General features: G+C 39.3%; 1 protein-coding gene across 5 annotated transcripts in view; it reads right to left on the bottom strand.

The window, feature by feature from the left end:
- Window positions 1-1,455: 1,455 nt before the first annotated feature.
- celf5a (cugbp, Elav-like family member 5a) overlaps window positions 1,456-24,728 on the bottom strand; it is a 781,548-nt gene continuing 758,275 nt past the window's right edge. For all 5 annotated transcript variants that reach the window (XM_061888544.1, XM_061888546.1, XM_061888543.1 and 2 more), the window contains one exon: window positions 1,456-23,557. The gene's annotated coding sequence lies outside the window, so the exon portion shown is untranslated. The remainder of the gene's footprint in view (window positions 23,558-24,728) is intronic.

The following is a 24,728-nucleotide window of genomic DNA, read 5'->3' on the forward strand; positions in this document are numbered from 1 at the left end:
ATGTACATACAGCTAGCGTAAATAGCATGTTAGTATCGATTAGCGTAGCATGTTAGCATCGATTAGCTGGCAGTCATGCCATGACCAAATATGTCTGATTAGCACATAAGTCAACAACATCAACAAAACTCACCTTTGTGATTCAGTTGACTTGATCGTTGCAAATGCATCTGCAGGTTATCCATACATCTCTGTGCCATGTCTGTCTTAGCATCGCTGGTCAAATGTGCAGACACTCTTGCACATTCAATGGGGGTCTGGCGGCAGATTTCTTGTCAGTGCTGCAACTTGAATCCCTCCCTGTTAGTGTTGTTACACTCTCCGACAACACACCGACGAGGCATGATGTCTCCAAGGTTCCAAAAAATAGTCGAAAAAATGGAAAATAACAGCTGAGACCTGGTGTTTGTAATGTGAAAATGAATATGGCGGGTGTGTTACCTCGGTGACGTCACGTTCTGACGTCATTGCTAAAAGACCGATAAACAGAAAGACGTTTATTTGCCAAAATTCACCCATTTAGAGTTCGGAAATAAGTTGAAAAAATACATGGTCTGTTTTCTGCAACATCAAGGTATATATTGACGCTTGCATAGGTTTGGTGATAATGTTCCCCTTTAAAACAAGTAAAACACTCTAACATAAAATCTGCTTAGTGACAAGAATTATCTTATCAGACAGAAAATAAGCACATTTCACCCTTATTTGAGATATTTAATATTACTTAGATTTCAGTGACAGTCAGGCCTGAAACATTTTGCACATTTCTCCATTTAATAAGTGCGATTAAGACCATTTTGAAAATAAGAAAATAAGGAAAACTATTGCAACGTAAACAAAAAGATCCCCTCCATACCTTCTGTGGAAATCCGTCGCGCACTCCGAACATATGGCAACGAACACTTCCCCTCCCTTTACTTGCATAAACATCTGGCTGTATTTAGTGCTTTTTATTTGTATTTATACTCAAGTCACATGACTTTTAACAACCGCTCTCACCCCGGCGCCTTTCTCAGGAGCAAATTAGGGAAAGGGGCTCGGAAATGAAGCATCTGCATAATACATCTCGGTAAGTTACGATAATTTGCAATTCGGTCGCTCAACAAAGGCAATATTAGGCTAATTTATTATGTCCCAAGACGAGAGGTAGGTGGGGGTGGGGGGTGCGCAAAGGGCGTGGAGATAAGAGTTTATCAGGAGGGGATTGATTTTCATTAACTGATTGTAATAAAGATGAACTGCCTCCCGTGCACGCTGACCAAGAGCCACACTTTCTTGTAATTGGGACAATTTATATCACGGGCCACGTTGTGTGTGTGTGTGTGTCTGTAACCCTATTATCCTTAAGGGTGCGATGACATCATCAGTGTTCAATTTAAAAAGCCCTCAAAAGGGGGTGGGGCTTGGAAGAGCTTTGGCTCACCCTTTTCATGGCGACGCATAAAAACGACAACATCCAGTTTGATTGTTTTTTATTGTAAAATTGGAAAAAAAGGAGAGCAAGAGAGAGAGAGGAAGAGAGAGAGAGAGAGAAAAGCCCAAATAAGCATTTCTTTTTTAATACACATTTTTATCATCTTTGCCATGGTTCGTAAAATAAATAAATAAATAAATAAATAAATACATGAATAAAATGCCATGTAACACACTTAAATGATGATTAATTATGAAATCATTTATCATCATATGAAGTCATCAAAGCAGCAAGTGTTGAGAAATTTCAAGAGGGGAATGTCTGTTTTTTTTATAGGCTAAACAACAATAATAATAATAATAATAATAATGCATGACACATTTTTCATCTTTTTTTTTTTTGCCTCCCCCATGAATATAGTTTATATGTATATAAAAAAGATACTGCTTTCCCTGTCATGCTGTACTGACGCCACAAGAAAAAATATGCGGCATTTAACTAGAAAAAGAAAAGGGGAAAAAAAAGAAGAAAAAATACAACCTGTAAACAGTGTTGAATTAACAGCACTGAGTTGCCTCTATTGCCCCCTGCAGGTCAGATTATTCATTTGCGTGCTTTGTGCTGGTAACCCGGCATAACCTTAGAAAAGAACAAAAACAAACAAACCAACCCCCTTTCTTGTTACAAACCCCTTCCAAAAAAAAAAAAAAAGAGTTCCAAATCTGATTTTTCATAATATACATATTTTCATCATTTTGATAATAAGCTACTATCCATAGCATTCAAGCCATATTACAGGAGTAGTACCAATAGTCATAATGTCAAACCCTCACCAGTTGAGCATGCTCAGAGATTGAAAAGGGCAGTATGGTGGATGGTCTGAAAGGCAAGTGTACTCGAAGCAGGATTTCCCCCCCAGGTACGGGACATTTGGTATGGCACAGAGGCGTTCTAAATTACCACCCAGAACCCACCGAGCGAGAGACCCAGCTACAAGCTAGAACTAATCTGCAAATAATACTAACTTTAAATTATTTGTAACTTTAAACAATGTTGTTTATGTCGAGATTGAAAAATTTTGGTTCCAGGATTGAGCCCTGGGGTACACCGCATGATATATTTAGAGCTATAGAAGTGTGTTCGCCGAGCTAGAACTAAATGAGGTCGGGTCATCTGCAAATAATACTAACTTTAAGTTCTTTGTAACTTGAAACAATGTCGTTTATGTCGAGATTGAACAATTTTGGGTCCATAATTGAGCCCTGGGGTACGCCACAATATATACTTAGGGTGTAGAAGTGTGTCCACCGAGCTACAACTAAATGCGGTCATGTCATCTGCAAGTAATACTAACTTTTAATTCTTTGTAACTTTAAACAATGCCGTTTATGTCGAGATTGAACAATTTTGGTCCCAGGATTGAGCCCTGGGGTACGCCGCAAGATATTTATAGAGCTGTAGAAGTGTGTTTGCCGACCTTAACGTATTGCTTCCTGTTAGAAAATGGCTTCATACCAACCCACTGAGTGAGAGAGCAATTTACAAGCTTGAACTAAATGCGGTTGTGTCATCTGCAAATAATACAAAATTCTTTGTAACTTTAAACAATGTCATTTATGTCGAGATTGAACAATTTTGGTCCCAGGATTGAGCTTTGGGGTATGCCGCAAGATATATTTAGAGCTGTAGAAGTGTGTTCGCTGAGCTAGATCTAAATGATGTTGTGTCATCTGCAAATAATACTAACTTTAAGTTCTTTGTAACTTTAAACAATATCGTTTATGTCGAGATTGAACAATTTTTGTCCCGGGATTAGGCCCTGGGGTACGCCGCAAGATATATTTAGGGTGTAGAAGTGTGTTTGCCGAGCTACAACTAAATGCGAGCAATTTACAAGCTTGAACTAAATGCGGTCGTGTCATCTGCAAATAATACTAAGTTCTTTGTAACTTTAAACAATGTCATTTATGTCAAGATTGAACAATTTTGAGCCCAGGGGTACGCCGCAAGATGTATTTAGAGCTGTAGAAGTATGTTCGCCGAGTTTAACGTATTGCTTACTGTTAGAAAGTAGCTTCTTACCAACCCACTGAGTGAGAGACCAAGTTACAAGCTAAAACTAAATGCGGTCGTGTCATCTGCAAATAATGCTAACTTTAAGTTCTTTGTAACTTTAAACAATGTCGTTATGTAGAGATTGAACAATTTTGGTCCCAGAATTAAGCCCTGGGGTATGCCGCAATATATAGTTAGGGTGTAGAAGTGTGTTTGTCGAGCTACAACTAAATGCGGTCGTGTCAACTGCGAATAATACTAACCTTAAATTCTTTGTAACTTTAAACAATGACGTTTATGTCGAGATTGAACAATTTTGGTCCCGGGATTAGGCCCTGGGGTACGCCGCAAGATATACATAGTGTGTAGAAGTGTGTTCGCCGAGCTACAACTAAATGTGGTCATGTCATCTGCAAATAATACTAACTTTAAATTCTTTGTAACTTTAAACAATGTCGTTTATGTCAAGATTAAACAATTTTGGTCCCGGGATTAGGCCCTGGGGTATGCCGCAAGATATACTTTGGGTGTAGAAGTGTGTTAGTGTGTTCGCCGAGCTACAACTAAATGCGGTCATGTCATCTGCAAATAATACTGACTTTAAATTATTTGTAACTTTAAACAATACCGTTTATGTCTAGATTGAACAATTTTAGTCCCAGGATTGAGCCCTGGGGTACGCCGCAAGATATACATAGGGTGTAGAAGTGTGTTCGTCGAGCTACAACTAAATGCTGTCGTGTCAACTGCAAATAATACTAACTTTAAATTCTTTGTAACTTTAAACAATGCCGTTTATGTCGAGATTGAACAATTTTGGTCCCAGGATTGAGCCCTGGGGTACGCCACAAGATGTTTATAGAGCTGTAGAAGTACGTATTGCTTCCTGTTAGAAAATTGCTCCATACCAACCCACTGAGTGAGAGAGCAATTTACAAGCTTGAACTAAATGCGGTTGTGTCATCTGCAAATAATACTAAATTCTTTGTAACTTCAAACAATGTCATTTATGTTGAGATTGAACAATTTTGGTCCCAGGATTGAGCTTTGGGGTATGCCGCAAGATATATTTAGAGCTCTAGAAGTGTGTTCGCTGAGCTAGATCTAAATGATGTTGTGTCATCTGCAAATAATACTAACTTTAAGTTCTTTGTAACTTTAAACAATATCGTTTATGTCGAGATTGAACAATTTTTGTCCCGGGATTAGGCCCTGGGGTACGCCGCAAGATATATTTAGGGTGTAGAAGTGTGTTTGCCGAGCTACAACTAAATGCGAGCAATTTACAAGCTTGAACTAAATGCGGTCGTGTCATCTGCAAATAATACTAAGTTCTTTGTAAATTTAAACAATGTCATTTATGTCAAGATTGAACAATTTTGGTCCCAGGCTTGAGCCCAGGGGTACGCCGCAAGATGTATTTAGAGCTGTAGAAGTATGTTCGCCGAGTTTAACGTATTGCTTCCTGTTAGAAAGTAGCTTCTTACCAACCCACTGAGTGAGAGACCAAGTTACAAGCTAAAACTAAATGCGGTCGTGTCATCTGCAAATAATACTAACTTTAAGTTCTTTGTAACTTTAAACAATGTCGTTATGTAGAGATTGAACAATTTTAGTCCCAGGATTGAGCCCTGGGGTATGCCGCAATATATAGTTAGGGTGTAGAAGTGTGTTCGTCGAGCTACAACTAAATGCGGTCGTGTCAACTGCGAATAATACTAACTTTAAATTCTTTGTAACTTTAAACAATGACGTTTATGTCGAGATTGAACAATTTTGGTCCCAGGATTAGGCCCTGGGGTACGCCGCAAGATATACATAGGGTGAAGAAGTGTGTTCGCCAAACTACAACTAAATGTGGTCATGTCATCTGCAAATAATACTAACTTTAAATTCTTTGTAACTTTAAACAATGTCGTTTATGTCAAGATTGAACAATTTTGGTCCCGGGAATAGGCCCTGGGGTATGCTGCAAGATATACTTTGGGTGTAGAAGTGTGTTAGTGTGTTCGCCGAGCTACAACTAAATGCGGTCATGTCATCTGCAAATAATACTAACTTTCAATTATTTGTAACTTTAAACAATACCGTTTATGTCTAGATTAAACAATTTTAGTCCCAGGATTGAGCCCTGGGATATGCCGCAAGATATATATAGAGCTGTAGAAGTGTGTTTGCCGACCTCAACGTATTGCTTCCTGTTAGAAAGTTGCTTCTTACCAACCCACTGAGTGAGAGACCAAGTTACAAGCAAGAACTAAAAAAAGCGTCGTGTCATCTGCAAATAATGCTAACTTTAAGTTCTTTGTAACTTTAAACAATGTCGTTATGTAGAGATTGAACAATTTTGGTCCCAGGATTGAGCCCTGGGTTACGTCACAAGATATATTTAGAGCTGCAGAAGTGTGTTCGCTGTATTGCTTCATGTTAGAAATTGGCTTTTTACCCAGTTTAAGACCAACCCTCTGATGCCATACCTAAGCGAACACAAATGGTAACAATAATTTGTATTTGTTATATTACTTATAATAGTAGAATATTTTAATTCACCACCTTAGTCCAGGGGTGATAAACTCGTTTTAATTCAGGGGCCACAGTGGACAGGACTGGTAAAATCACGACAAGATAACTTAAAAATAAAGACAACTTCAGATTGTTTTTTTTTTGTTTAAAAATAGATCAAGCACATTCTGAAATTGTACAAATCATAATGTTGTTTTTTATTAATGTATTTATTTATATTTTTTTAAATTACCTGTTGCGGTTAATAGTATACATACTTTATTTGTTGTTATTTATATTTTCGGAATAACTTATGTGATAATGATCATCAGTCAACTCATTGGTGTTAATTTTCAATCTATCAAGACAAAAAAAAAGTATATTAAAATCAAATTGCCGTATGTTATTTATGTAGTTTGATCATTTCCCTCGACTGATGTACAAACATCATGTGGTTTATTTTGTATATACAGTATGTAGCATCATCTACAAAGATACAAATAAATGCTATTGCACAATTACAACAGCGGTTTCTTTGATTCAACATTTTCAGGTTAATTTTTATACTCGGCAAATTCATCCCGCGGGCCAGATAAAAGGCCGTACATTTGACACCCCTGGCTTAGTCAGTCGATTTACATTATATATCCTAAAATTATTTCAGTATGTTAAACTGTTTTTAATATTTGTTGCACTTTCCTTCAAAGAAACAATTGCGCATTATTTTGTATTCTTATTTTTAGTTCTTAATTTGAGAATTATTGGTGAGTAGTTCATGGTAAAAAATCATTTAATCCGTGCATTTTGTTTCCTTCCTGTACGGACCTTAAAACCGACGTGTGTCTGCATGGGACTGCTAAAACACAATGTGGGATATTAAAGAATATAGAATAAAATATATATTTTAGCTCGACACCCTTCTGTGATGCATTTCCTTGATTTCATCAGCGTGTTGCAACATACACAATGACGCTTCTCCTGCTGTGTTCATTTGTGTTTCCATCAAATTCCTCCCCCCCTTTGCCTCTTTCCCTCCAACTCATTACATTGCAGCCACACACAGCTGGCATCTTTAATTTGCATTTACCCGAGCTGTTGTGAAGGCCAAATTTAATTTGATTTTAATAATTCACACTGCTCTCCCTGGCAGAAAATCCCATAAGGAAAGAATTTTTTCTTTTTTTTGGGAAGCGCCAGGTTTATAAGACCTTGTATGGCCTGGAGAAAAAAAGAGGGGATCTATCACGGCTTCGCCTGACAGGAGAATTCAGTGCCATAAAACTACCCTTTTTCTATTGTGTTATTATGTCCTCATATAGTGGCATGCATCTTTTGGTTTAATCAACTGCAGAGAATATTGGGCATCTATTAAGGGTTAGTCAGTTGCGAAGACATAAAGAGATAACCAATCATTTACGACCATGGAAACGAGAGTTCAGGACATTCAGTGTAAACTGACCATATTTCTATATTTTATCATGCTTCAAGGGGGTGCTGCTGTTTGGTATAGCAATTTTAATTGTTAGTTTAAGGCAGTGGGTGTCAAACGGGTTTTATCTGGCCAACTGGATGAGTTTGCTAAGTACAAAAATTTGCAAAAAGTTTTCAATGAAAGAAACTGCTGTTCTAAATGTGTCCACTAGATGTCGGAATAGCAATTATTTGTATCTTTGTTGAATATGCGACGTACGTGAAAAAAAACAAAACACATAATGTTAGTGCGCCAAATTAACACCAATGTGTTGACTGATGAACATTACCACATAATTTATTCAGAAAGTATAAATAACGACAAATAAAGATAGAATACTATTAACCGCAACATGTATGTGTAAAAAAAAAAAAAAAGATTTGTACATTTTCAGAATGTGCTTGTTGTATTTCTAAACAATCTGAAGTTGTCTCTGTTTTCATGTTATCGTGCCGGCCCAACTTGGGAGAGTAGATTTTTCTCCAAAATTTTGGGATACTTTTTAAACATTTTACCTTTAAAGTACACTGCGGCCTTTTTATTTGTTTCAGGGAAGTTCTTGCTCAATTTCTGGGCCATAACTTGAGCTGTATTAAGCTAAATGATTATTGTTCCCAATACGGTTTGTTTTTTTCATATTCAATTTTAACATTTTTTTATTTTAAATTCTTCCATATATTAACGGTACACTGTTAAGTAAGTTTAGCCCAAATAAGTAGCACCAGGATGAAAAAGTCCACAGGGAGTCACAGTAAGAATGTATAAAAAAAAACATGTTTGGATTTGTATTTTTTTCTACTTTTTTTTGCTCAGATCTCTTAATTAGTCTAAATCGTGAATAAAAATGGCAAACATATGCTTTTTTTTATTCTAATACAGTGAATGGATGATAGGCTACTTTACAAATAAATTACATGTTTACTTCAAATGAGCATTAAAATGGTTAAAAAAACTAAACAAAAAACCCCCATAACATGTTAGCTTTTATTTTACTTTGGACTAAAGTTGACTGAGGTATTTTAGCAAAAACTAAGTAAATTTTCCTTTATTTAATCATACACTGCCATTATATTATGTTTACTACTGAGGGTTCATCAAACTTTAATTTAATTTGATGTATCTTTTGTTTTAAAACAATGTCACGGGAAATTAATTGTTCAATATAAATTGTTCAATAGTTTATTTTTTCAGTGCAATACAACACATTTTAACATAATGAAAAGATCCGTTTTCATTAATACTTGACGCATATATGTAGTCCGGGGGTGTCAAACCTACCGGCCTGCGGGCCGGATCAGGCTCCAAAAAAGTTTTTATCCGGCCCGCGTGATGAGTTTACCAAGTATTAAAATGAGCTGGGTTTTTTTAACGAAAGAAACTGCTGTTCTAAATGTGTCCACTGGATGTCACAATAGCAATTCTGTTAGGCAAGCAAACGACTAAGCAAGAGGTACACAGTAAAAGGGTGACTGTGGCTCCTCCTCCTTGACCCACATGAAAGTTAAAACCTGCCGTTTTATGTCTTCTGCTTTGAACACATCCGCATTCGGCACCCTCGTTGCCCCAAAATGTCTCTGTCAAACACGAGACAAGTGAATTGAACCCTTTTGAATAGTTTTTACCTCCGTTTCTTACGGTTTGTTGAGTTAGCTCTGGATTGATACGTGGACATGAGGAAGGAGGTATTTGATAACTGGAAGAGTTTTTTGTTCAATCCCAGAAAGACTGTGATTTAAAGTTTAATCCTGGCTTTGTAGATACACGGACAAAGTGTTTTGGAAGCTGCACCAATTTCCTCAGAATTTTCAACAAACTTGAAGTGTTTTTTCAGAAGATTAGTTGTGATTTTTATGGTTTTTATAATGTGCTTGTTCTCTTTTTGGCCAAAGAAGAAACAAACGAAACAACATGGAGTTGTCTTTATCTTTAAGTTATCATTTCGTGGTTTTACCATTCCGGCCCACTTGGTCATAGATTTTCCTCCATGCGGCCTCTGAGCTAAAATGAGTTTGACACCCCTGGTGTAGTCCAATCCAGTATGACCTTCAACAAGCATATCACTAACGGGGTGCAATGAGAACTTATGGAATCTAGGGTAATATTTGCGGTTAAATTTCCTATAGAGCACTCGTCATTCATGTAATTGACATTTTTCATGCGCTTATTCGGCTCGCACTGTATAAGCAGGGGCGGCCCTGCATGGTGTCGACTAAAACGGAGGTCTCTAATTGAGAAAATACAGTACACCCTGTCCCAAGTGGAGGAGTTCAAGTACCTAGGAGTCTTGTTCACGAGTGGGGGAAGAGTGGATCGCGAGATCGACAGGCGGATCGGTGCGGCGTCTTCAGTAATGCGGACGTTGTACCGATCCGTTGTGGTGAAGAAGGAGCTGAGCCGGAAGGCAAAGCTCTCAATTTACCGGTCGATCTACGTTCCCATCCTCACCTACGGTAATGAGCTTTGGGTCATGACCGAAAGGATAAGATCACGGGTACAAGCGGCCGAAATGAGTTTTTCCCTTAGAGATAGGGTGAGAAGCTCTGTCATCCGGGGGGAACTCAAAGTAAAGCCGCTGCTCCTCCACATCGAGAGGAGCCAGATGAGGTGGTTCGGGCATCTGGTCAGGATGCCACCCGAACGCCTCCCGAGGGAGGTGTTTAGGGCACGTCCAACCGGTAAGAGGCCACGGGGAAGACCCAGGACACCTTGGGAAGACTATGTCTCCCGGCTGGCCTGGGAACGCCTTGGGATCCCCCGGGAAGAGCTAGACAAAGTGGCTGAGGAGAGGGAAGTCTGGGCTTCCTTGCTTAGGCTGCTACCCCCGCGACCCGACCTCGGTTAAGCGTAAGAAGATGGATGGATGGATGGATAAAATAGAACACTAATTCGAAATTTGGCAATATGTGGCGAAAACCTGGTTGATAAACGCTTGGTTGGGCATACTTTCGATTCCTTTTTGCACTGTACGCTCTTTGAAATAAAAAGGCAACACTGACAGAAGGCGTGAAAATGAATGACGAAAAAGCCAACGATCAAATCTGACGGTATGTCCCGTTGTTCGGCGACGTTAGTTTAGATATATGGCGGCCATGTGTGGGTGCCGCTAATGGTAAGGGCTTGTTTTGTCGGTGGCAGCTGTGGCTGCTACACCTACAGGCCTGCTGCTGTCTCATTGATGGATCATTTTGCTCTTAATTTGACCTCCTAAGGCTGTGCCGTTGCAGCCTTAGAAGGGGTAATGCAGCTGCTCTTGCCGGAACAAAAACATAGAGTTGACTCCCTAAACATGCATGTGCACCGTTACGGAGTTCATTAACAATTGTACTGGTTTCTTGGTAATAAGTGACAGTAAAGGTAAACATCTTGGAAATGGACCAATTAGCATATTTTCACGTGAAAAGGTGCACCGCATGGGACACTTGTAAACCAAGTTGGATATTACACTAAGGCTATGTCTGCACTAAGCCTTTTTTTCCCTTTTTTTTTCGTTTCTTCTTTGTCATGAAAAAGGGACGTTTTTGTCATGAAAAAGGGAGTTTTTTGTGGTTGGTGCACTATTTGTAAGTGTATATTGTGTTTTTTATGTTGATTTAATAAAAATAAAAAAAAAAATATTCTGCGGCCCGGTACCAATCGGGCCACGGCCCGGTGGTTGGGGACCACTGCCTTAAACCAGGGGTGTCAAACTCAATTACAGAGTGGGCCAAAATTTAAAACCGAACAAAGCCGTGGGCCGAGGTTGAACAAACTAACCTTTCAATAGGGACACTAGTTTTACATTGAATATTGAACAAGCAAGGCTTATATAACTTTATAGTGACATGCAAAATAGACTTTCAAATAATAATAATAATTAAAAAATATCAATGGCATTTCAAATAAAATTTAAATAATAATTAAATGCCTCTTTTCGGCGGCGGGGTTGAGGTGGACGGGGTTTGGTGATAGCGAGGGGTGTATATTGTAGCGTCCCGGTAGAGTTAGTGCTGCAAGGGTTTCTGGTTATTTGTTCTGTTGTGTTTATGTTGTGTTACGGTGTGGATGTTCTCCCGAAATGTGTTTGTCATTCTTGTTTGGTGTGGGTTCACAGTGTGGCGCATATTTGTAACAGTGTTAAAGTTGTTTATACGGCCACCCTCAGTGTGACCTGTATGGCTGTTGACCAAATAGGCCTTGCATTCAATTGTACGTGTGTATAAGCCGCATATATTATGTGATTGAGCCGGCACGCAGTTTGTTGGGAGGAAAAGCGAATGTGGCGACAGGTTGTAGAGAACGCCAAAGGCAGTGCCTTTAAGGCCCACGCCCAATATTGTTGCCCAGGTTGAAATTCGGGAGGGGCACTGAACTTCGGGAGTCTCCCGGGAAAATCGGGAGGGTTGGCAAGTAAGAGTATTAGCGGTGAATGCGGTGTTACAGCAGCGGGCCAGCTCTAATATTAATTTGATATTGCCTCAAGGGCCAAGTGAAATTACACAGCGGGCCATATATGGCCTGCGGGCCAGAGTTTGACACCCATGCCTTAAACGAATAATTATTTAGCCTAAGCCCCGATTCAGCCACACTAAACCATGGTTTAAAGCAGGGGTCGGGATACTATGGCTCTCGAGCCAGATGTGGCTCTTTTGATGTCTGCATCTGGCTTTCAGACAAATCTGAGCTGACATTGCTTAAGATAAGTAATGAATAATTCTGATGGCAATCACAGTGTTAAAAATAACGTTCAAAATATAAAACATTCTCATGCATTTTAATCCATCCAATTAAGAAGTCTGGAAAGGATGCATGAAGCAACTTACATGAAGTAAACAAACTCATTTAAAGCAGCACAGTAGAGACAAAAATGTGTTTGTGCAGGTTTTTGTTTGGTTAACTTTATCTCTTACAGATTACTCACGTCCTTAAGAAGATGAAAATGTTACTAATACGTGTTTACGCTGGCAATATATTTTCAAACCGTATCGATTTAGAAACTTTTGGATCAGCATGAGCGTGTGAACACTTCATTCAGTCATTCATTTTCACGCCTGCAGACAAAAATGCAGAGTGCATCTTCCAAAAGAGACACTCACGACTCAGCACTTCAGCATGTGTGCCTTTTGGCTGTTTTTCCCTTTTTTTTTTTGACTAGTTTTGTCCATTTTGCTAACGTAGTCCCAAAAAGCCAACAGACCAGCATGGCAAAGATGGAGAGGAATCCTTGTGGACGCATTAATGGCGCTTGGAAGTATGATTGACAAAGCAGGCTCTGTCACTTTGCCACAACACATTTTAATTGTAAATACGCCTGGTTTACCTGGAAAAAAAGTGCCAGAGCAGACTTATCGCACAGCAAGGGAAAGATACGACCGGTACTGCTCATTAAGATCCCCCCCCCCCCTGCATCATGACTAGGGAAGGTTGTTTGGATTGGGTCATATAAATATTTGCTGTGCTGTACAGCCTTTGAAGTACAATTAATGGCCACCAGATGGTGAAAAAATGGCAGCTATTAGACCACTGGCTATTTGTATATGATAGGAATACACCACTCTTTTGCTTATTAAAACATGTGATTAGTTTTGTCCATTTTGATAACTTAAAATGAGTCCTGGAAAGCCAACAGACCAGCGTGGCAGAAAGGAGCGAATCTCGGTGAATACATTAATGGCACTCGGAAGTATGATCGACGAAGCAGGCTCCATGATTTTGCCACAACACATTTTAATTGTAAATACGCCGGGATTTTCTGGAAAAAATGCCAGAGCAGACTTATCGCACAGCAAGGGAAATATACAACTGGTACTGCTTATTAAGATTTTTTTCCCCCCTGCACCATGACTAGGGAAGGTTGTTTGGATTGGGTCATATGAATATTTGCTGTGCTCTACAGCCTTGGAAGTACAATTAATGGTACAGTAACTTTTGTTGGCCACCAGATGGTGACAAAACGGCAGCTCTTAGACCACTGGCTATTTGTATATGATAGGAATACACCACTCTTTTGCTTATTAAAACATGCATGCATTTTGGGTGTTTTTCCCTTTTTCTGACTAGTTTGTCCATTTCGATTACTTAGAATGAGTCCCTAAAAGCCAACAGACCAGTGTGGCAAAAAGGAGAGAATCCCTGTGGATACATTAATGGCGCTTGGAAGTATGATTGACAAAGCAGGCTCTGTGACTTTGCCACAACAAATTTTAATTGTAAATACGCCGGGATTATCTGGAAAAAAATGCCAGAGCAGACTTATCGCACAGCAAGAGAAAGATACGACCGGTACTGCTCATTAAGATTTTTTTCCCCATGCATCATGACTAGGGAAGGTTGTTTGGAGTGGGTCATATAAATATTTGCTGTGCTGTACAGCCTTTGAAGTACAATTAATGGTACAGTAACTTGTGTTGGCCACTAGATGGTGACAAAACGCCAGCTATTAGACCACTGGCTATTTGTATATGATAGGAATACACCACTCTTTTGCTTATTAAAACATGTGTGCCTTTTGAGTGTCTTTCCCTTTGTCTGATTAGTTTTGTCCATTTTGATAACTTAAAATGAGTCCTGGAAAGCCAACAGACCAGCGTGGCAAAAAGGAGCGAATCCCGGTGGATACATTAATGGCACTCGGAAGTATGATTGACGAAGCAGGCTCCGTGATTTTGCCACAACACATTTTAATTGTAAATGCGCCGCGATTTTCTGGAAAAAATGCCAGAGCAGACTTATCGCACAGCAAGGAAAAGATTTGACCGATACTGCTTAAGGTTTTTTTTCCCCCTGCATCATGACTAGGGAAGTTTGTTTTGATTGAGTCATATACGTATTCGCTGTGTTGTACAGCCTTGGAAGTACAATTAATGGTACAGTAACTTTTGTTGGCCACCAGATGGTGACAAAACAGCAGCTATTAGACCACTGGCTATTTGTATATGAGAGGAATACACCAGGGCTTCACGGTGGCAGAGGGGTTAGTGCGTCTGCCTCACAATACGAAGGTCCTGCAGTCCTGGGTTCAAATCCAGGCTAGGGATCTTTCTGTGTGGAGTTTGCATGTTCTCCCCGTGAATGCGTGGGTTCCCTCCGGGTACTCCGGCTTCCTCCCACTTCCAAAGACATGCACCTGGGGATAGGTTGATTGGCAACACTAAATTGGCCCTAGTGTGTGAATGTGAGTGTGAATGTTGTCTGTCTATCTGTGTTGGCCCTGCGATGAGGTGGCGACTTGTCCAGGGTGTACCCCGCCTTCCGCCCGATTGTAGCTGAGATAGGCGCCAGCGCCCCCCGCGACCCCGAAAGGGAATAAGCGGTAGAAAATGGATGGATGGAAGGAATACACCACTCTTTTGTTTATTAAAACGTGTGCTCTTTGGTTGTTTTTCCCTTTTTCTGACTAGTTTTTCTGACATTAATGGCGTTTGGAAGAATGATTGACAAAGTTTTAATTCTAAATACGCCGGACCTTTCTAGAAATGGGTGCCAGAGCAGACTTATTGCACAGCGAGGGGAAGATACAACCAGCACCGCTCCTTAAGCAACATAGGTGGATTTTTTATTTATTTTTTTCGCACCATGACTGGGGAAGGTTGTTTGGATTGGGTCATAAAAGTCAATGTTGTGCTGTACGGCCTTTGAAAAACAATTAATGATACAGTAACTTTTCTTGGCCAACAAATGGTAAACAAATGGCAACTATTAGACCACTATTACTATTTGTAAATAGTAGGAATACGCCACTTTATTATTAACTTGTGGCGTCAAATTGAAGATGCTCGCGGACTGTAGTTTGGACACCCCTAGTCTCGGAGATCATGTCGATCCCTAGAGGCAGAATCTATACTAATGTAATTAAAAGTAGGTACGTACACAGACATTTTGGGGCCAGGTGCTTAAGCCAGAAAAAATGGCACCCATCGCGAAAACTGTTTATAAAAATATTATTATTATGCCAAAAATCCCTGCAGGATATTTTCAACTCAGATGCTAATCAATACAATTTTAAATCACAAAATTGAATAAAAAAGTATGTGTGTGCATTTATTTTCTTCACTGTTTTGTGACAGAGTTGAAGCATGAGAAGCATCACATCACATTGGTCAGGGCAGTGATTTTTAACCAAATGTACACAAAATTTTTACAAAAGTATATCCAATGTGTTTAAGGTAGATTAAAAGGTAAATTCAAAAAATACCACAGGTTCCCTTTAAGCACTGCTTTCAATTTGGTACCAGTATCGGTCAAAATATAAACGACACCCATCCCTACTTCTAGGTACCATCGAGCAGTTTGGGGAAGAAATTCTCACAAGAACTCGCATATTACTTACTATATTGCCAAAAATATTTGGCCACCCATCCAAATGATCAGATTCAGATGTCCTAATCACTTGGCCTGGCCACGGTGTATAAAGTCAAGCATTTAGGCGTGGAGACTGTTTCTACAAACATTTGTGAAACTGTCATAGGATGCCACCTGTGCAACAAATCCAGTCGTGAAATTTAACTTTCGGCTTTATTATAAGAAAAATTGAAGATTTTGGGAACAACAGCAACTCAGTCACCAAGTGGTAGGCCACGTAAACTGACAGAGAGGGGTCAGTGGATGCTGAAGCGCATAGTGCAAAGAGGTCGCCGACTTTCTGCACAGCCAGTTGCTACAGCGCTCTAAACTTCATGTGAGCTTCCAAATAGCCCACGTACAGTACGCAGAGAGCTTCATGGAATTGGTTTCCATGGCTGACCTGCTGCATCTAAGCCATACATCACCAAGTCCAATGCAAAGCGTGGGATGCAGTGGTGTAAAGCACGTCGCCACTGGACTCCAGCGCAGTGGAGACGCCTTCTTTGGAGTGATGAATCACACTTTTCCATCTGGCAATCTGATGGATGAGTCTGGGTTTGGAGGTTGCCAAGAGAATGGTACATTTCCGACTGCAGCTGAGAGTGAAATTTGGTGGAGGAGGAATTTTGTTGTGGGGTTGTTTTTTAGGAGTTGGGCTTGGCTCCTTAGTTCCAGTGAAAGGAAATTTGAATGCTCCCGTATACCAAAACAATTTGGACAATTCCATCCTCTCAATGTTGAGGGAACAGTCTGGAACGGGCTCCTTCCTCTTCCAACATGACTGTGCACAAGTGCACAAAGCAAGGTCCATAAAGACATGGATGACAGAGTGTGGCGTGGATGAACTTGACTGGCCTGCACAGAGTCATGACCTGAACCCGATTGAACCCCTTTGGGACGAATTAGAACGGAGACTGACAGCAAGACCTTCTCAACCAACATCAGTGTATGACCTCACCAATGCTTTTGGAAGAAAGGTGGAACATTCCTATAAACACACTCTGCGACATTGTGGACAGCCTTCCCAGAAGAGTTGATGCTGTAATAACTACAAAAAGTCGACCGAGATCATATTGAACCCCATGGGTTAGGAATGGGATGGGACCTCATGTTCATATGTGAGTCAATACAGGTGGGTATATACTTTTGGCAATATAGTGTATCTAAAACCTGAAAAAAAGACCTTAACTTTTGATCTTATTGCTCTCTAAGGGTAATCTGGAGGGTTGGCGGGTGTCGATTTTTCTGGATGTGGTGGAAAAAGCAGGTGACAGCCATCCCTGCAACGTGACAGTACCCCATAAGGTGGCCTTTTCCAAACGGTTTCTGCCCGTTCTCTGCGACCCAACCATCTGGCATGTCAGATTACAGATTTGAGGGTATTTACTGACTGTATCTACTACCCATCTGATCAATATTAGCTCATTACGCAGCCCTGGGATCCGGTGGCTCTTATCAAGAGCGATATGCCGGCTCCCGGCAGAAGCGAGGGAATCGGGAGGAGGACCCCAGCTGGAGAGGCTTGGCAGCGGGAGAGGGCGCGACCCGAGAGTGGCCGCTGTTGCGGGGAATGTTTACAACCGCTGTCAGGCTCATTTGTATATTTTATTAAGCAGTTACAGACACTGTGCTGCTTTTTTTTTTTTTTTTTTTTTTTTTTTTTACTGCCTGGCTCACATGCTGCTCAGCCGGATGGCACTTTTAGCACGCTGCTTTACGGTCAGATTATCTGGAATATCAAGGCTTTAATGACGGAAAGCAAGGACTTCTGCTCCTGTTGTTCACTTTATGGATCGTGCTGCTCTGGCTCATATAAAATAAATAAATAAATAAATGATGCTATTGTGACACAAGTCCCTAGAATTGGCGTCGGGACTACGTTGCCTATAAACCTCCGCTGAGTAACACTTTCACTTTTACATGTGGTGATTGTGGTTCAGCTAACATATGTTAAGTGTAAGCTTGTAACTAGATAATACTCAGTGAATTTGCTTGTTTTAAGTGCGTGGCTTGAAAAAATATTTTTTCTTTTATACAATTAATCGTCATTTTTCTCAAAATCAGTCAGTCCAGCTCACCCGTGATCCTACAGCAGGGATATTTAGCTGAACTATTTCAGGGGCCACATTTTCAGGAAGCTTATCCCTTCACTATTTATCTTATTTTGTATATACCAGAGAACCAGCAGTAGACATTTGGGTAACACTTTAATATGGGGAACATATTCACCATTAACTAGTTGCATTTTAATATGGAAATTAGTAACATATTGGCTCTTAATTAGTCATTATTAAGTAATTATCAATGCCTTATTCAGCATGGCCTTATTATAACCCTAACCCTAGCCCTAACCCTACCAAATAACTCTAAATTAAGTCTTTGGTACATAGACTCTGTTCTCCTAGTGTCCAAATAAGTTGAAATTATGTGTTTGTTACTTAGTCTATGTTCCCCTACTGTCCACATATCTCTAAATTAAGTCTTTGTTACTTACACTATGTCCCCCTCGTGTCCAAATGAGTCAAAATTAAGTCTTTGGTACTTAGACTATGTTCCCGTAGTGTCCAAATAACTCTAAATTAAGTCTTTGTTACTTATACTATGTTTCCCTAGTGTCCAAATGCGTCGAAATTAAGTCTTTGGTACTTAGACTATGTTCCCCTAGTGTCCAAATAACTCTAAACTAAGTCTTTGTTACTTATACTATGTTCTCTTAATGTCCAAATAACTCTAAATTAAGTCTTTGTTACTTAGACTATGTTCTCTTAGTGTCCAAATAACTCCAAATTAAGTCTTTGTTCCTCAGATTACGATGCCCTAGTGTCCAAATAACTCTAAATTAAGTCTTCTTTACTTAGAATATGTTCCCCTAGTGTCCAAATAACTCTAAATTAGGTATTTGTTACGTAGACTATGTTCCCTTATAGTCCAACTAACTCTGAATTAAGTCTTTGTTACTTAGCAAATGTTCCCGTAGTGTCCAAATAACTCTAAATTAAGTCTTTGGTACTTAGACTATGTTCCCGTAATGTCCAAATAACACAACATTTCAGTCTTTGGTACTTAGACCATGTTGCCCTAATGTCCAAATAAGACTAAATTAAGTCTTTGTTACTTAGACTACGTTCCCCTAGTGTTCAAATAACACAACATTTCAGTCTTTGGTACTTAGACCATGTTCCCCTAGTGTCCAAATAAGACTAAATTAAGTCTTTCGTACTTAGACTATGTTCCCCTAGTGTCCAAATAAGTCGAAATTAAGTCTTTGGTACTTAGACAATGTTCCCCTAGTGTCCAAATAAGATTAAATTAAGTCTTTGGTACTTAGAATATTTTCCCCTATGTCCAAATAACTCTTAATTAAGTCTTTGTTACTTAGACTATGTTCCGCTAGTGTCCAAATAACTTTAAATTAAGTCTTTGTTACTTAAAATATGTTCCCCATACTAAAGTGTTACCGAAATTAGATTTTAGTCTATTTGTTTTGCAGGAGCGCTCTGCTGTTTTTGAGGACCTTCGGCAAAAGAGCTATTCCGAGATCATCTCTATGACGGCGAACAAGTGTTTTTTTTCTTTTTAGAATCTGCTGTAAAAAGGGGGTCTCTCACACGTTTCTTTGTAAAAATTGAACTCACAGGCCACCAGTTGAATAGCCCAAATGATGAAAAAGAGAGGAACTAAACTGGAACCTTGAGGAACGCCACAAGTATAAGTAAAGAAGTTGAACAAATGTCTACTTATTGCATCTGAAGTAAACAAGCTACAGCGACACCTTATTTACATAAATCCCAATACAGAAAATAACTGACAAAAAGGAGAGGACTTAAAGGAGTGCTTTGAGGAACGCCTCAGCAAGTTTGGCCCCGGTGTTTGCTCACAAGTTCAACTTGTCAACACATGGATCTGCCAATGTGTTGACAGGGGTTAAAGTTCCGGTTGAACGGCCCCGCTATACAGGTTAGGTTGGGCAATGAATAATTTAAGTTTTGTTATCTGATAGCCTAATTCTGATTCAAAATTTGTGGCTTCACTTTGTTGCAGATGTTTATGTAATTTTTTAAGGCATTTTCAATATTTTTTTTTTTACTCAAAATTAAGCCTTTTTCAAGCATAAAAAAGCTAGGTGAACTAAAAATGTCTATACTACAGTATTTTTTTTAGGCTATAAAATGCTACTTTTCCCCTTGAGCTTTAAACCCCTGTGGCTTACTCAAAGATGTGGCAAATCTAATCATTTTTGTTTGGTAACGGCTAAGTTATGGAATGGGTTAAACCAGGGGTGTCAAACTTGTTTTCATTAAGGCAGTAATGACTACCTTTATAGGGCCGTTTTAAAAAAATTAAAATAAAATCTAGATTTTGTATGCGGGCAAAAACGAGTGATTAGTCAAAAATCAAATCTACTTAATTAAAAAAAAACAAAAACATCATTTGACAAAGACTATAAAAATGGAACCCCTGTTTGGCACTCAGCATCAAGGGTTGGAATTGAGGGTTAAATCACCAAAAATAAATTGTGTAAGTGTGTGTGTGTGTGTTTTGGATTAATTGTAAATAAGTTATCTCATTTTTATTCAAATATGATTGTTTGCATATGTATTGTGTTAGACAAACTGAAGAGAAACGAAACTTGTCGTTAGATTGAACTTAGGTTGACCTGCCATCCTTAAAGCAGAGTTTGCAGATGAGACAGAGCAACGCAGGACGTTACTGTATCTTTTGTATTTGCGTGTGTTATGTTCGCAACACGGGTGTTATGTTTCCAGTACAGCTGTAATCACCCCTCCTCCCTTAGTACAGCTGTGTGTGTGTGTATGTAATGCAGGGCCTCCCGAATGAATTAAAAGGCGAGGGGAGTGGGAGAAAGGTTTCAGAGTGAGTTGGAGATTGTAATTGACAACACTTTCTCCAGGTCACTCTCCTCGTACGAGAAAAGCAATCACTGGTTTGTCTTCTAGTCTCTGATTCTGTGTCTATATAATGTCTCATGGTACAAACCCCGTTTCCATATGAGTTGGGAAATTGTGTTGGATGTAAATATAAAAGGAATACAATGATTTGCAAATCCTTTTCAACCCATATTCAGTTGAATGCACTACAAAGACAGGATATTTGATGTTCAAACTCATAAACTTTCTTTTTGCAAAAAATAATTAATTTAGAATTTCATGGCTGGAACACGTGCCAAAGTAGTTGGGAAAGGGCATGTTCACCACTGTGTTACATCACCTTTTCTTTTAACAACACTCAATAAACGTTTGGAAACTGAGGAAACTAATTGTTGAAACTTTGAAAGTGGAATTCTTTCCCATTCTTGTTTTATGTAGAGCTTCAGTTCTTCAAAAGTCCGGGGTCTCCGCTGTCGTATTTAACGCTTCATAATGCGTCACGCATTTTCAATGGGAGACAGGTCTGGATTGCAGGCGGGCCAGGAAAGTACCCGCACTCTTTTACTACGAAACCACGCTGTTGTAACACGTGGCTTGGCATTGTCTTGCTGAAATAAGCAGGGGCGCAACATATGTTGCTTGCATGACAACATATGTTGCTCCAAAACCTGTATGGACTATTCAGCATTAATGGTGCCTTCACAGATGTGTAAGTTACCCATGCCTTGGGCACTAATACACCCCCATACCATCACAGATGCTGGCTTTTGAACTTCGCGCCCTATAAGAATGCGGATGGTTATTATATTCTTAGTTCTGGAGGACACCACGCCCACAGTTTCCAAATATAATTTGAAATATGGACTTGTCAGACCACAGAACACCTTTCCATTTTGCATCAGTCCATCTTAGATGAGCTCAGGCCCAGCGAAGCCAGCGGCGTTCCTTGGTGTTGTTGATAAATGGGTTTGGCTTTGCATAGCAGAGTTTTAACTTGCACTTACAGATGTAGCAACCAACTATAGTTACTGGCAGTGGTTTTATGAGGTGTTCCTGAGCCCATGTGGCGATATCCTTTACACACTGATGTCTGTTTTTGATGCAGTACTGCCTGAGGCATAAACGGTCCGCAATATCATCGCTTAAGTGCAGTGATTTCTCCAGATTCTCTGAACCTTTTGATGATTTTACGGACCGTAGATGGTAAAATCCCTAAATTCCTTGCAATAGCTCGTTGAGAAATGTTGTTCTAAAACTGTTCGACATACATTGTGAATTACTTATCATTTCATGGAAGCTGCTTTTATACCCAATCATGGCACCCGCCTGTTCCCAATTAGTCTGCACACCTGTGGGATGTTCCAAATAAGTGTTTGATGAGAATTTGTCAACTTTATCAGTATTTATTACCACCTTTCCCAACTTTTTTGTCACGTTAATGTAAAGGTAATGATTATTTGCAAAAGAAAAACAAGTTTAACGGTTTGACCATCAAATATGTTGTCTTTGTAGCCATATTCAACTGAATATGGGTTGAAAATGATTTGCAAATCATTGTATTCCGTTTATATTTACATCTAACACAATTTCCCAACTCATATGGAAACGGGGTTTGTATTTGACCCTGACTGTGTGTGCATAAGGTTAGGTGGGATTTACCCTGAATAACTTTACCCGGTTTAGTGTAGAATAAAAGGGTGTTATTTCATGTCTAGAGGGCTCTCATAATGTCACATTTAGAAGGTCCTAAACACGTTTTTTTTTTTATGCTCTAGCTATAACAATATTAAATTTATAAACAGTAATTACAATGAAAGAGGGGATTACTACAAAAAAGCGGTGTCCAAAATCTAGTTAAGGGGAAATGTGCGGTTTAATTGCCTCCGAGATGAAATGCGGATGAAATGAACATGCCCGTAACAACCCCCGACCCCTACTGTATACTACGCCACTAAAATAGAAAAGCTTTTTTTTTTTTTTTCAACATTTTTTTTTTTTTATATATATTCTCAAACCCAGTAGCTATTTAAAAAAAAAAAAGAACAACAAAAAAAAAACATTATTTCTTTTTTTTCAATGTGTGTTTCAACCTCAAGCTAGTTTTTTGTCCCCACCCCCTTGACGTGTAAATACCATAAGTAGTTGAATTCGTTAATACTACGCATTACTGCTCAGAACAATACAAACAGGTTTGGTCCTTTGGTCCCTTTTCGGGTGAAAGATTTTTCAGTTGTTGCTAACCTCCTCAGTGACCTCCTCAGTGACCTCCTCCTGGGCGGCTGGCCTCCTCCTCGGCGCTCGCTGGGGCGACAATATGAGAAAAAGAGAGGGGGGAAAGAGAAAGATTTCCAGCGGACGAAGAAGTGAAGAAGGGCTTTTTTTTTTTCTTTTTTCTGTTGTGTCGCCACTGTCCGTCTTTGAGTTTGAACCCTCATTTGTCCAGTGCAGTAAAAGCCATAAGCGCATCTCCTGTTTATATATATATATTTATATATATATGTATATAGAATGTATATAGAAATCTATTTGTTGTTGCTGCTTCTTCCTGTTTGTTAAGTTTGTTGCTTAATTAACGATTCAAGTCTCAACAAGAAAAAAAGTTCTGGAGTTCAGTGTTTTTCTGTCAGTTTTTTTTTTTTTTTTTTTTTCTCCTCGCCTTCCTTCCTCGCACTGTGCCATCTGTTAGCGTCCCCCGGCGACACGCCTCCACGTCTCCTTCCGACTTGCGTCTTCATAAGTAAATGCTGATATGTCTTCCAAAATAAATTCCCCCCCCCACCTCCCAAAAAAAAAAAAAAAAAATACTCACGCGCTTTTGTTATTTTTTAAAAAACATATGTTGCTTTTCCAAGGGAAAAAAAGAAAGAGAAAAGCCCCGCCGTGATATCGTCACGTGTCCTCTAAAACCTGAAAAATAGAGCATATTTCTATTTATTTTTTCAATATATTATTGCAATTGAACTGATCAATTTTTGAACACTTTCATGCAGTCTTAGCACTTTGCAAAGGGTTAACCCAGACTGGCGTACCAATTGATCGTTGTCAATCAACACGTTGACAAGAGTTTTTCCTTAATAATGATAATTAATTGATAATTATTACTAATTAATAAGACACATCTGCACCTTAAAGTATTAAGATTGCAGCTTGAGCATATTTTCAGGTTAAATTGAAAGACAACTCTTAAGATTTATGGAACATTTGTTGGTGAGGCCAACATTAACCATTAGTAATCATAGTAATCAAGTAATCATTAGTAATCAAGTAATCATATTAGCCATATTGCTTTATTATTTATTAATTTTAATCAATTTACCGTATTTCCCTGAATTGCCGCCGGGTAGATAGTATGCACCTGCCTAGAATTACTTCCAGGTCGAACTCGTTTCGCAAAATAATTAGCGCCGGTTCAGGATTAACGCCGGGTCAAACTCGTTTCGCAAAATATTTTTACTAGCGCATGTCTAGAATTTCCGCCGGGTCAAACTCGTTTCGCCAAATAATTAGCATATGCCTAGAATTTCCGCCGGTTCAAACCCGTCACGTCACTAGTGACACTTCACCTGTCATCATTTTCAAAATGGAGGAGGCTGATTTCAATAATTTGAAATCGCATAAAGGGAAGAAGATTAAGAGCAATTCAGGAGGATTTAAGGTCCAAGCTATCTAATATGCTAAACAGAACAGTAAGCAGCTATGTTTTATTAACTGCGTGTGTCAAATATGAGTCATTAAATGACTCCCGCCTCCTGGTGGTAGAGGGTGCTAGTGATCCCTCTTGCGACAACTCAGCTGCAGAAGAAGTGACAACAAGCAGCAAGAGTGAGCAGCGATCGTTTATTTTTTCCGCTCGCTTGCACTTTTAACATGGAGGATTAAATATCTAAAATAAAACAGTTTTCTAAACTGGACTTTCAATCAAAGCAGGATGTAATAAAGGAAGATATCCACCGAGACAGAGAGACTTTTAAAACTGAAAAAAAAAGATAAGGAAGATTTCTATAAACTAGTTATCGATGCTTTTGATCAGAAGGAGTTGGCACGGACTTCATTTGTAAGTAAAGGTAAGACCACAATA

This window comes from Nerophis ophidion, linkage group LG26, assembly GCF_033978795.1.
Source record: "Nerophis ophidion isolate RoL-2023_Sa linkage group LG26, RoL_Noph_v1.0, whole genome shotgun sequence".
Lineage (NCBI taxonomy): Eukaryota > Metazoa > Chordata > Actinopteri > Syngnathiformes > Syngnathidae > Nerophis > Nerophis ophidion.